This window comes from Cibotium barometz, chromosome 53 (genome assembly GCF_041138505.1).
Source record: "Cibotium barometz isolate CiBa-2024 chromosome 53, ASM4113850v1, whole genome shotgun sequence".
NCBI lineage: Eukaryota > Viridiplantae > Streptophyta > Polypodiopsida > Cyatheales > Cibotiaceae > Cibotium > Cibotium barometz.
In genome coordinates, this window is record NC_141098.1 from 30,303,606 (window position 1) to 30,317,838 (window position 14,233).

Genomic DNA, 14,233 nt, shown 5'->3' on the forward strand with positions numbered 1-14,233 from the left:
GTCCCAGAATCAACAACAACAACAACAGCACGCAGGTGGAAGAGGCAAATTCAGAGGCAGGGGCAGTTAAAGAGGCCGTGGAAATTGGCAAAGGCAATATAATGATGCACGTGAATGCTACTATTGTGGTAAGCCAGGACATGTGCAGTTAGAATGTTATAAGAAGTAGGCTGACATGCAAAATGGAAAAGTGCAGCAAAACAACTATGCATCCTTAAGCAGAAATAATGAGGACAATGAAAGGTTGTTTGTTATGCAGCATGTTGTGAATGCCATGTCTGAAAATGTTGATGCAGCACAAAAAGATAATGTATGGTATGTGGATTCAGGCGCTTCGAACCACATGACGAGTCATGGGGAGTGGTTCAAGGAGATGAAGAACCCGAAAAGACCAGGTTTTGTGGAAACAGGGGATGACACTGCTCATCCAATTGCCCACGTTGGAGATGTGCCATTATCTATGCAGGATGGCAAAGTGAAGTACCTTGCAGATGTACTTCATGTACCGAACATAACAAAGAATCTGGTTTCAGTTGGCCAGATGATTGAGCAGGGGTTGCAGGTTCGGTTTAACCCAGATGGGTGTTATGTTGAAGATTTCAAAGACAAGTGCAAGTTGGTTGCAAAAGGCAACAGAGTGGGCAGAATGTTTACGTTGGATGTAGACATGCCTGAAATGAGTGCTGCGATGTTTGCAAATGGTTCAGGAGTTGTTGCAGACACAGACATATGGCATAAAAGAATTGGACATGTAAATGTGCAGAGATTGAAGTCTATGCAGACAAAAGGAATTGTGACAGGGCTGCCAAAATTTAAAGTGGAAGGTATGCAGAAAATATGTGAAGCATGCCAATTTGGGAAGCAAACAAAGCATGTATTTCCACGTAACAGATATGTGAGCAGAAATGTGCATTCAGATGTATGGGGTCCTACGAAGACCGTGTCTATGGGAGGCTGCAGGTACTATGTCACTTTCATTGATGACCACACAAGGAAAGTGTGGGTATATTTCATGAAGGAGAAGAGTGAGGTGTTCACTCACTTTCAGAATTTCAGAGTTTTGGTTGAAAAGCAAACAGGGAAATATGTTAAGTGCCTAAGGTCAGATGGAGGGGGAGAATACTTCTTCAATGAGTTCTCTGAATTTTTGAAGAAGAATGGTATTCGGAGACAGTTCACATGCAGATACACTCCGCAGCAAAATGGAGTTGCTGAGCGGAAAAACAGGCACATTGCTGAGATTGCGCGAGCATTGATGGAAGAGAAGAATATGCCGCATTGCTATTGGGCTGAGGCTGTTTCTACAGCAGTATACATCATGAACAGGACTCCAACTGCAGCCATACATGATGTAACTCCAGAGGAGAGGTTTACTGGCAGAAAACCAGATTTATCTCATCTGAAAGTTTTTGGATGCATTGCATATGTGCATGTGCCAGATGAGCTGAGAACTAAGCTGGATCCGAAAGCTAAAAAATGTGTGTTTATTGGATATTCCCTTGAGCAAAAGGGATACAGGTGTTATAATCCTGCTACACATGAGTTGAGGGTAAGCAGGGATGTTGTCTTTGATGAGATGAGCAGCTGGTATGCTGCTGAAAAAGAAGCTGTTGGGGCTGATGTGAGTGGAAGTGTGGTTGCACAGAATGCAGGTCAGCAATCACAGTCTTTGAGTGGACCAGGAGAGTCCTCATCTAGTGGGTCTATTGACAGACCATGGAGTGGCAGGCTACGTCATAATACCAGCCCTGCAAATGTGATTAGTACATCACGTAAAGGAAAAGAGAAAGTGGTTGAGCCCCTTGGTATGCCTGACATTTCTGTAGGGCATTCTCATGTTGATGGAGAGTCTAGTGGCTCAGATATGAGCCTTGATGAGGAGCTTGGGATGAGAACACCTGGTGTAAAGAAGGCTATGGAGGCCATGAATGAAAAGCTGCGAAGATCAGGGAGAGTGAAGAACCCTGTGCAGAGATTTACATATGATGGTTTTGTGGCACATCACTATGCATATATGGCAAAGGTTGTGCAGGTTGTTGAACCCACATGCATTGATGAGGCTGTTGGAAATGTGTGTTGGGAGAAAGCTATGGATGAGGAGATGGATGCACTATATGGAAATGCAACTTGGGATTTAGTGCAACTGCCAGAAGGCAAGAAAGCCATTGGATGCAAGTGGGTGTACAAAGTTAAACATAACAGTGATGGAAGCATAAACAGGTACAAGGCTAGATTGGTAGCCAAAGGATATGCGCAGACATATGGGATTGATTATGAGGAAACTTTCAGCCCAGTTGCCAAGATGGCAACGGTGAGAGTTGTGATAGCAGTGGCTGCGTCAAAGCAATGGTCTTTACATCAGATGGATGTAAAGAATGCATTCTTGCATGGGGATTTGCAAGAAGAGGTGTATATGTTGCAGCCAGATGGTTATGAGGATGTGGGTCACCCCGAGCATGTTTGCAGGTTGAAGAAAGCCTTGTATGGCTTAAAGCAAGCACCAAGAGCATGGTCTGACAAGATTTCTGAATATCTTGTCACTATTGGCTTTCATGTAGCCAATGCAGATTTCTCATTGTATGTGAGACATGGTGATAGAGGGGTTGTGCTTGTTGTCATCTATGTAGATGACTTGATCATTACGGGGGACCATGATGCAGAGATCTTTGATGTAAAGATCTTGCTAAGATAGAAGTTTGAGATGAAGGATCTGGGGGAGCTCAGATATTTCTTGGGCATTGAGGTGATTAGGTCACCACATGGTATTGTATTACTATAGCGACAGTATGGCTTGGACATGTTGTCCAAGTATGGTATGACAGGCTGTAAGCCTATTTCTGTGCCATTGGATCAGAATGGCAAATTGAGTGCAGATTCAGGAGAGATCTTGGAGGATCCTACTATGTACAGACGCATAGTAGGAAGTTTGATCTACATGACGATCACCAGACCAGATTTGAGCTATGCTGTTGGGTTGGTGAGTCAGTTTATGCAGGTTCCACGGAAACCGCATTTGGATGCAGTGAGACGCATACTGAGGTATGTAAAGTCTACTTTGCATTGTGGACTATTCTATGAGACCGGGACAGAGATATGTGTACATGGGTACACAGATGCTGATTGGGCTGGTAGTATCTCAGACAGAAGATCTACCAGTGGATTCATGTTTTCTTTGGGGAGTGCTGCTGTGACTTGGAGCAGCAAGAAGCAGCCTACGGTTGCTCTATCGAGTACAGAGGCCGAGTACAGAGGAGCTGCTATGGCAGCATGTGAGGTAGCTTGGTTGAGAAAGCTACTTGCAGATTTGGGTCTATCAGTGGATAGACAAGTTGTCATTTTCTGTGACAACATTAGCAGTATACAGTTGGCCAGGAACCCAGTCTTTCATGCTCGTACGAAGCACATAGAGGTCCACTACCACTTCGTCAGAGAGAAGGTCTTGGCAGGAGACCTTGACCTTGTTTATGTCAGCACAGAGGATCAGGTAGCTGACATCTTCACCAAAGCATTGGGTACAGAGAAGCTCCGCAGATTCAGGGCTTCGCTTGGTGTACATGAGATGGAGTTGAGCTCGAGGGGGAGTGTTGAGATATCGAGCTCTAGTGAGGCGGTGGACACTGATGACCCACCTGGGGGATAGGCCCCGCACTTACACCACTGGCATGGTTGGTGAGATCTTGGGTGATATGCGGCCAGTGGGATGACAGGCTGTGTGATAGCCACTCTAGAGACTGGCATAGTTATAGCGCCAGCTCATTTAGTCGGGTTCACACTATAGAGAACCCGTGTATGTATTTGGTTGAGTACCTTTCATATTGTGTGTACTCTTATTTTCTTGTATATGGTGTGTTGAGTGTTGAGTAGAGAAGAAGAAGATTTTCAGCCTCTCACCTTGTGTGTTCTCTATTAGGGTTTTGTGAGTGTATGTATTTGGTTGAGTACCTTTCATATTGTGTGTACTCTTATTTTCTTGTATATGGTGTGTTGAGTGTTGAGTAGAGAAGGAGAAGATTTTCAGCCTCTCACCTTGTGTGTTCTCTATTAGGGTTTTGTGAGTGTGTGTGTGTGTGCTTGCAAGAGCTCAAGCTCTCCTCCCCCCCCGCATCTTTTCATTTTGGCCCTCTTTGAAGGATATTGTGAGGAAGTATGTAGGAAAGCCTTCAACACTGGCAACATGGACAAGGACTTTAAAAAAGGCTAGTGAAATTAATTCCAAAACAAGCTGCTTGTATAGCAGATTTGGACATTAGAGACCCATTACTCTGCTAACTGTGATTTATAAGATTTGGCCAAGGTGATTGCCCTCAAAATCACTGTGCTTCAAGAAGTTGTCTCTAAGAAGCAACATGGGTTTATCAAGGGTAGATCAATATATGACAACATCTTTGCAGCTATGCTAGGAAGAGATGTGGCTCTTAAAACTTAACAAAAATGCATTATGCTATAACTTGATCTTGAAAAGGTTTATGATAGGGTTCATTGGTCCTTTGTAGCTAGAATTATGGAGAGGCTTGGATTTGGGACTAAATTGGCAACATGTATATATACTCTATCTTGGGGAGGGTACTCTAATGTGTTACTGAATGGGAGAGTGGTGGGAGGGTTTGAGATTAATATATATGTTAGACAAGGTTGTCCCTTGGCTCCCCTCCTGTTTGCTATTGCCTCTAATCCCTTGGTGGTGTCACTTGAGAATGCTTGTAGAGCTGGAAGTATCACTGGGCTAAAGTTAAGATACTGTGAGAGTAATTGGTTATACAGTGTTTTGCTAATGACTCTCTACTGTTTTTGAAAGTTGAGAACAACAATGTTAGACTGGCTTTGGACATTATTCAGGAGTTTGCAATTGCTTCAAGCTCCAAATGTAATATCTAGAAATCTAGAATTATTAGTCTAAAAGACAATGATTTTGATATGCAGAGATGGGGGTGTGAGGTGGTGCATAAGGGACAAATTGTTAGATTGTTGGGAATCCCATTTGGGGTCCGTGTCACTAATAAATAGATGACTGAGTGGGCTGTTAATAGGTTTTTGGAGAAGTTAAGGAAATGGGAGGATATTAGAGTTCCATTTCATAACAGGATTGATATTTGTAATGCTGTGCTGAATGCTTACATAATGTTTTTATGCCCATTCATGGATTTTGGGAAGTGAAAAGATGCAAGGGAGAAGAGAGCTTAAGCTCTTGCAAGCACACACACACTCACAAAACCCTAAAAGAGAACACACAAGGTGAGAGGCTGAAAATCTTCTTCTTCTTCACACAACACTCAACACACCATATACAAAGATAAGAGTACACACAATATGAAAAGGTACTCAACCAAATACATACTAGGGCTCTCTATAGTGTGAACCCAACTAAATGAGCTGGCGCTATAACTATGCTAGTCTCTAGAATGGCTGTCACACAGCCTATCATCCTACTGGCTGCATATCACCCATGATCTCACTAACCATGCCAGTGGTGTAAGTGTGGGGCCTATCCCCCCAGGCGGGTCATCAGTGTCCACCGCCTCACTAGATGAGCTCGATATCTCAACACTCCCCCTCGAGCTCAACTCCATCTCATGTACACCAAGCGAAGTCCTGAATCTACGGAGCTTCTCTGTACCCAATGCTATGGTGAAGATGTCAGCGACCTGAGCCTGTGTGCTGACATAAACAAGGTCAACGTCTCCTGCCAAACCTTCTCTTTGACAAAATGGTAGTGGATCTCTATATGCTTCGTGCGAGCATGAAAAACTGGGTTTCCAGCCAACTGTATATACTGCTAATGTTGTCACAAAAAATAACAACTTGTCTATCCACTGATAGACCCAAATCTGCAAGTAGCTTTCTCAACCAAGCTACCTCACATGCTGCCATAGCAACACCTCTGTACTCGGCGTCTGTACTGGTTAGAGCAACCGTAGGCCGATTTTTGCAGCTCCAAGTCACAGCAGCACTCCCCAAAGAAAACATGAAGCCACTAGTAGATCTTCTACTTGAGATACTACTAGCCCAATCAGCATCTATGTACCCATGTACACATATCTCTGTCCCAGTTTCATAAAATAGTCCACAATGCAAAGTAGACCTCACATACCTCAGTATGCGTCTCAATGCATCCAAATGCGGCTTCCGAGGAACCTGCATAAACTGACTCATCAACTCAACAGCATAGCTCAAATTTGGCCTGGTGATCGTCATGTAGATCAAGCTTCCTACTATGCACTTATACATAGTAGGATCCTTCAAAATCTCTCCTGAATCTGCACTCAACTTGCCATTGTGATCCAATGGCACTGAGATAGGCTTACAGCCTGTCATACCTTGGACAACATATCCAAGCCATACTATCTCTGCAGTAATCCAATACCATGTGGTGACCTAATCACCTCAATGCCCAAGAAATATCTGAGCTCCCCCAGATCCTTCATCTCAAACTTCTGTCTAAGAAAGATCTTTACATCAAAGATCTCTGCATCATGGTCCCCCGTAATGATCAGGTCATCTACATAGATGACAATAAGCACAACCCCTCTATCACTGTGTCTCACATACAGCGAGAAATCTGCATTGGCTACATGAAAGCCAACAGTGACAAGATATTCAGAAATCTTGTCAGACCATGCTCTTGGTGCTTGTTTTAAGCCATACAAGGCTTTCTTCAACCTGCAAACATGCTCGGGGTGACTCATGTCCTCATAACCAGGTGGCTGCAACATATACACCCCTTCCTGCAAATCCCCATGCAAGAATGCATTCTTTACATCCATTTGATGTAAAGACCATTGCTTTGACGCAGCCACTGCTATCACAACTCTCACTGTTGCCATCTTGGCAAATGGGTTGAAAGTTTCCTCATAATCAATGCTATATATCTGCGCATATCCTTTGGCTACCAATCTAGCCTTGTACCTGCTTATGCTTGCATTACTAATATGTTTTACTTTGTACACCTACTTGCATCCAATGGCTTTCTTGCCTTTAGGCAATTGCACTAAATCCCAAGTCTCATTTCCATATAGTGCATCCATCTTCTCATCCATAGCTTTCTCCCAACACACATTTCCAACAGCCTCATCAATGCATGTGGGCTCTACAACCTGTACAACTTTTGCCATGTATGCATAGTGATGTGTCACATAACCATCATAGGTAAACCTCTACACAAGATTCTTCACTCTCCTAGATCTTCGCAGCTTTGCATTCATGGCTTCCATAGTCTTCTTTACACCAGGTAGGCTGATACATGCTCATTGGAGGTAATATGCTCCAAAATGATTGAGCAAGAGGCATGTTGCGTGACGAGTGATGATCAATGCAAGGATGCAACACAAAGATGCAAGCAGGAAAACAAGAGACTTGACATTCTTATTTAGGGCTCTTGTAAAAAGTTCCAAGTTGTAGGTGAGTGTGGGAGTGGGCTTGAGAATAATCCCACATGGGAAGTTTTGGGAGTTTTAGGAGTTTTAGAATAAAAAGTGGCTCATTTGAGAGCTTATGGACACATTGGGCTAAACTCATGCTTGAGCTCTCTTGAGACTAGCTCTCCCTCTTGTTCATAGAGGTGCAAGCTCTTCTCTCTCCCCATCTACACTATTGTATGAGCAATGCTCTTCTATTTCAATGCAATGAGATGATGTTTGTCTCTCTTCTCATCTTTATTCTCTAGTGTGTATGCTTCTTTGTTGATGCTAGTGGATTCTCTATTAGGCTTTGTGTGGTAGTGGATTCAAGCTTAAGCTTCTCCATAGCTCGTAGCTTATCCATGGGCAAGGCATTGCTTGAGTAGTGAATGAGAATGCATGTTTATTTCAAGTTCCATTAAGCTTCAAGGATTGTGTGCATGCTAGGGAAGTAAGTGCTTGAGAATGAAGTATGCTTTGAGCTTGTGTATGCATTAGCTTAGCTTTCTTCTTGTATTGGATGCATGAATGAGTGGGATGATGAGTGAATGAGCAATGGCAAGATTGAGCTTGTGTGTATAAAGTCTATGTCAAGGTAGTGGTGTTCATAACATTTTCTCCATTCGTGGATAAGCTTTTGTGCACCGGTACAGGTTGAATCCCTAGCTCCGAAAGGGATGCAAATCCCATTGGATCGAGCTACACACGGATCATACTACTCATGCTACAAGTGAGAGAGTCTTCTGTCTCTCCATTGGCGCCGCTGCCGGGGAGAAGACTCAAAATCGGTTGAGAAGCTTGCATTACTACCACTATTTCTTTTTGTTTTTAGGTTTAGGGTTTGCACGAGTGTGGAATCTCGGAGCTAGTGATTAGAAGAGAAAAAAGGTAGATTACAAAGACAAAGGAGGGGCCGGATAAGGTCGCAATTTTTATTTTTTTATTTTTGTTATATATTTTTTAAAACACACAAAGAAACCATGCATTGTGACGGTGACTGTAGAAGGTGAGCTGCTGGCCGGCTGAAAGTAGAGCAAGGAGGCGGTGGTTAGGTGGCCGCTGAAGACTGAAAGCAAAGAACGTAGAGAGCGAAAGTGAAGCTGCGAACGTGGCCGGTGAAGGTGGTGAGGCCGCGTCAGTTCACCCGCGGGTGGAGAAGGCGCAGCAGAACGTGAAGGAGGCGAGAAGAAAATAAAGGCGAAGGCTGAAGAGAGAGCATCCAGCTATACATAGCTGAGAGCAAGGAGAGGAAAGGCGGAGGTTGTGGCGCCAAAGGTGGCGACCGCAGCTGTGAAGGGGCTGAGAAGGACGTGAAGGAGGCGAGCAGGGAACCTATGGTGGCGGTGAGAGGCCGGTGGTGGTGAAGGCTGGCCGACGGCACGGCCAGAAGACAAGAAGGCGAAGGCTCCAAGCATCAAACTCCTAACTGAAGAGCAGGAGTAAATCCTTCATCAAACTGTGGAGCGCTGTGATTTTGGAGGTTATCACCCCTTGTCTCTCAAGGTACTGGCAGCACAGTTGGGAAGCAATCCCTCCTCTTGGAGAGTGAGTGATCTAGATCTTCACGAGGCCGCGTCGACGGAGAAAGAGGCAGCTGTGGAGGTGAGCTGGCCATTGAAGGCGGAGGTGAGCTGGCCATTGAAGGCGGTGGTGAGCTGGTCGTTGAAGGCGGTGAGTTTCAACTACTGCTGGCTGCAAAGGTAGCTGTGGGGGTGAGCTGGCCGTTGAAGGCGGTGGTGCTGACTGAAGGCTGCAGAGAAGGCGAGAGGCCGTGAGCTGAGTATAACGTTGCGAAGGCGAAGGCGAAGGGTGGCCCCACGATTCGCGAGGATAAGGCTGCAAGGATAAGGTTAGTACTTTTTTTTATTTTTTATTTTTTGTTAATTTTCATGTTCTTTGTAATTTTTTTAAAAATATAATAAAAAAAAATAAAAAAAAACAATAAAAATTTAAAAAAATTTAAAAAAAAGGAGAATTTTTTTGGTAAATTATGTGTTTTATTTTGAGTCCATATTTTTTGCATAATCTACATTTTTTTTAATTTTCTGTAATTTTTTTGCATAATTAGTGTAACTTGCATTTTTTTAAATTTTTCTAATTTTGTGCATAATTAGTATTTTTATGTAATTAGTAAGAAATGAAAAATAAATAAAATATGTATTTACACACATATTCATGTTAGTTGCATTTAGTGGTTAAGTAGGGTTTAAATATATATATATATATATATATATATATATATATTTTTAAAAAAATAAAAAAAATTTAAAAAACTGGACACTACAACGTGCTAAAAACAGCATATGAACCTACGCTCGGGAACAATACTAGGGGGACATAACACTAGTGCACCATTTAGGGTAACCACTCAAGGGAGCGGCACTCAATCAGTTGTTGGCAACTTGGAGAACATTCTCAAGACATCTTCGGAGTCTCAAACAGAGAGCCTCTCAAGAACCGAGAGTGATATTTCAATGGACATAAAACGAGTCATTTGGCATGAATAGACCATCCACACCCATTGGTATGGCAGATTCTGCTAATCCATTTGAAATCCCAGATGGGGAGTTGATTAATAACATGAGACTCCATTTCTTGTATACAAACGCGCATGGTGGTGAGATCTACAAAGATCCAATGAGCTGGTTTGTTGTTAAAATTGTAGACATTCATTCTGCGTTTGAACCAGCACCATGGGTAAACTACCAAGACGATATGTACATTTTAATATCCTCACATGTTGAGACAATCTCCTTATGAAATTGCGCTTGTATCTAAAGAGGTGTATAGGGATGAGGTAGAAACCTACTATGCAACCACTAAGCACCCGAGCTTAGAGCTTCCAGTCATGCATATAATAACTGTAGTGCATCTAGAAGGTTTCACTAAGCGTGTTCATGATAGATGAGGGAACGACTTTAGAACCCTTGAATGGCCAGAGGTTAGGGAAATGACATGGAAAGGAAGGCCCCTTTTTACTGAGGTGTGTACCTTAGACACGGCACGTCCAGATGAATCTGCCTTTCGAGGAGAAACACTAACACCACCATGGGCTAGAACCCCAAGTGTGGCTCAACCAGCACCTTCCATGCGAACAACTGCTAAAGGACCAGTCTTTCCAACGATTGATCCTACGAGGAGACCCGGGATTCTTAGAGAATCTAGGGGAGAAGAAGGACCACAAGCATGTGGATATGTACCTCCAAGAGAGAACCCCATAGACCAAGAGAACTGACATTTGAAGAGCCTAGATTTAGAGGCCGAGACTCATATAGGAGACATGACGATGAATATTCTAGAAAAGTGAGACCATCTGCACTGCAAAAGCTTGTCAAGAAGTATGACGGATCCGGTGACCCATATGACCATATAGCAACTTTTAAGCAAGCTATACATGCAGAGCAAGTCACGGATACGCATACACAAATCGAAGGATTTGGCTTGACGCTAGAGAGTAAGTCTTTATCATGGTTTCAGACTTTAGAGCCTGAGCCAAAGCGATCTTTCAATGGGCTGGAAAAGAGCTTTATAGCTGCATTTTCAAAAATGGGAATTAAGCATAATGCGGTAGGTCAAATTTATGCTTTTAAGCAAAAAGATCAAGAATCTGTGCGAGATTGTGTAAATAGGCTAAAGCAATACATCAATCGATGCCCTGACGATGAGAAACCAAGCCAAGGGAGATTAATTTCTATCTTCCTGCTCACTTGTACGCAAAGAAGCATGTCATCTTCAATGAGTGTTGCATGGATGCCATGGATTACGATGACAACTTTGACATGACTGGCATGGAAAACCAAGATAGTCATCCGGACGATAAACGTAGCTCTGGGAAGGGCTCTGATTCTAGTGTGCCATTAGTTAATCCAGATCAGATTGCCGAGATAGTATTGAAAAAGATGGGGCAATACTATAGACCGTCCTACCGACCCCAACCATCATACATGCATACTATACCTACAAGCCCCTATGTCTGTGGAGGATGTGGAGGTAGCCATAAAATCGAGCAGTGCCCAAACTTCTCACCATTGGTTGGCAATCAACAAAGAAGTGGTGCTAGCTTTGTAAATGGAACTACACACATGTGACTTCGGACTGCAATCACATTGCAAGGATACAAAGGGAACAAGCAGCCAACTCTGCACCTAGACAGCAAGTTGTGAACCATGAGAGAACCTTAGTTGCTCAAGAGAAAGCACGGCCGGTGCTAGTAGCTCAACCTCCTCCACCTGGCACAGCTTCCTTTAGATATGTGGAATATGAGAATCCTGAATTAGGTATGGAGATGGTTAGCTCTCAACCATACTACATCGAAGTGGAGCATCCTCTTGTCGAACCCTACTTTGAGAACCCAACCGACCAAGCCTAGTTCATGACTTTAATGGAGACCCAAGCTCTTTGATGCTTATAGGATCTCAGCCAACCAAGACTCAAGGTTATCCAGGACCATATCCTACAAAGAGACTATACCCTACGCAACAAACAGGACCATGCTATGAATGTGGTGGACCACATTGGGCGAGAGAATGTCCAAACAAGAAACGACCCCTCTTAGCTAACATAGGCACAACATCTACGTTTCCACCTATAGAGAGGTTTTGCCAAGGGTGTAGCATTGACCATCTACCAAAGGATTGCTTGTTGAAGCCTGCGGATCCGGCAGCACAAAAAGCTAAAGTGCCCCTCAACTATGTTGAAGTGATTCCATCACCCACGACATCTGAGGAGGAGAACGAACTAGTGTCGCTAAGAGTAGTGACTAGAGCCCAAGCGCAAAAGAATGTCAAAGAGGTTGTTGAGAAACCCTCTGAGATTAAGGTTCTATCCAAAGATGGAAAAGAGAAAAAGAAATCAACTCGACGTAAACCACGCAGCAAGGGGAGTAAGAAGTCGAAGGAGCAGAAGAGCTCTGATGGAGGAAACTCTATCCCAAAAGAGCTAGAAGGAATGTTGAAAACGAAACAAATCGGAGAGAAAACTCAAATTGAGCAAAAGGGAAAAGCATCTGAGTCTGAGGAAAGCTCAGGAGGATCAGTCCTTGTGGACAAGGTGTACGAGCCGTTAGATGCAGCGCTTCAAGTGTATAATAGTAGGATCACAGCTCTGACCGAGCTGCCTAAGAAGCTGCAAGAATATCCCAACCCTCGTGAGGAGACAATCAACTTGGCTATCCATAAGCAGTTGATTAGGGATACTCAGACTCTAATAGACGGCCCACCACCTATGTACGCAAGAGGACTTGCTTCTCTGAAGCCTAACTTAGAGACAATACCAGAAGCCACGCCAAGCATGGAAAAGGGAAGTGAAGTTGTATCTCTACATTTCCCAGAAATGCCTGAAGGAGATGATTTACCTCATACCAATGTAGACGAGTCAAAACCATTGACTACCGCGGATTTTGGAGATGAAATTCTTGAAATAGAGGAAGCAGTAGCAAGGGAGATGTGGGAAGCGGGGCAAAAGCAAGTTGAGGATCTAGGATCTTCTGACAAGTCACCACCGTTATCTATAGTAGAATTCTCGAATCAAAGGGTTCAAGAATTTGATGCTTTATCTCTACCAGATGATGCTCAAACTGTTATCTCAGCTCGAAGCAACAAGCTCACATGCAAGACACTGCCCTCATATTTAGGAATGTACGAAGCACATAGCCAAATCATGCGAGTACCATCAATGACACGACAACCTCATCAGGAACGAGACATAGGGAGTTTACAAGCTTTAATGTTGGCACCAGTTACGTGTACCATTCCACTCGCAGAGTTCTTAAAGCTTAGGCCAAGATTGTGGAGAGAAGTGGCTACACAATTAACTGAGCAAGGATTGTGGAACCAGAACATCCAGGTTAAGGAGTTGTTGAAGGCAAAGGCTTTTGAGCTAATGCTTAAGCAAACAATTCCGGTTCCTGTGAACAAAGTTGGCAAGTATTTTGAAGACGATGAAGGAAATACTATGCTTCCTGTGGAGATCAACAAGATTGAATCTATAGCTATTCTAGATAGCAGAGCAGGGGTGAGTATAGCAACAAAAACTGTATGGGAAATGTGGGAAAAACCTGCAATTAGAAGTACAAGGATGAGTTTGCAATTGGCAGATAGAAATCTAGAGAGTCCCATAGGATTGCTTGAGAACGTTATAGTCAAGTCATGTGGCATTGAGTACGGACATACCTTTGCTATTGTAGACTTTGGCAAGAACACAAATTACGAAGTGATCCTAGGAAGGCCATTCATGCGCCAATTCAAAATGATTCAAGACTGGGTTTACAATTACTTGTACCTCAGACATGAGAATGTAACCACGAGGGTGAATCTGAAAAACCATGCTTATCGAGATGTGACGCACTCTCTTGTGGATGAGTTTGATTCCGCCTCTTCAGAAGCATCGGGAGCAACTATGTCTGAAGGAAGAGCTGATCTATGGATCTGTGGAGCATCTTGTTGAGACTTACAACCTGGAAATGTTACCATAGACAGAAGTGTGATGGATGAGGCGTATATCCCTATACCTTTTCCTGAGAACTTGATAGATCCCTTAAAATGAAACCATGTTTTAGCTACCATAGACACTTGTGCATTGCCAAGGCAAACACAGTTCTGTGATCCAGATGGGTATAACATTATTCCCGTAAGAATGCTAAGACCGATCTATGCAGAGGAACCTCAAGAAGCCCCTAGGTATGAAGCAAACAAATCATTATTGCTAGGAGATATGGTATCTGTAGAGGAAGTATCCCCTCTTGAGTACAGCTCAGCTGACGAAGGAGATGAGGATAGATGCTTAGAATCCTCTGATGGAAAGGATTCTGATGACGATGCCATAGTCCCTGAATCAGAGTT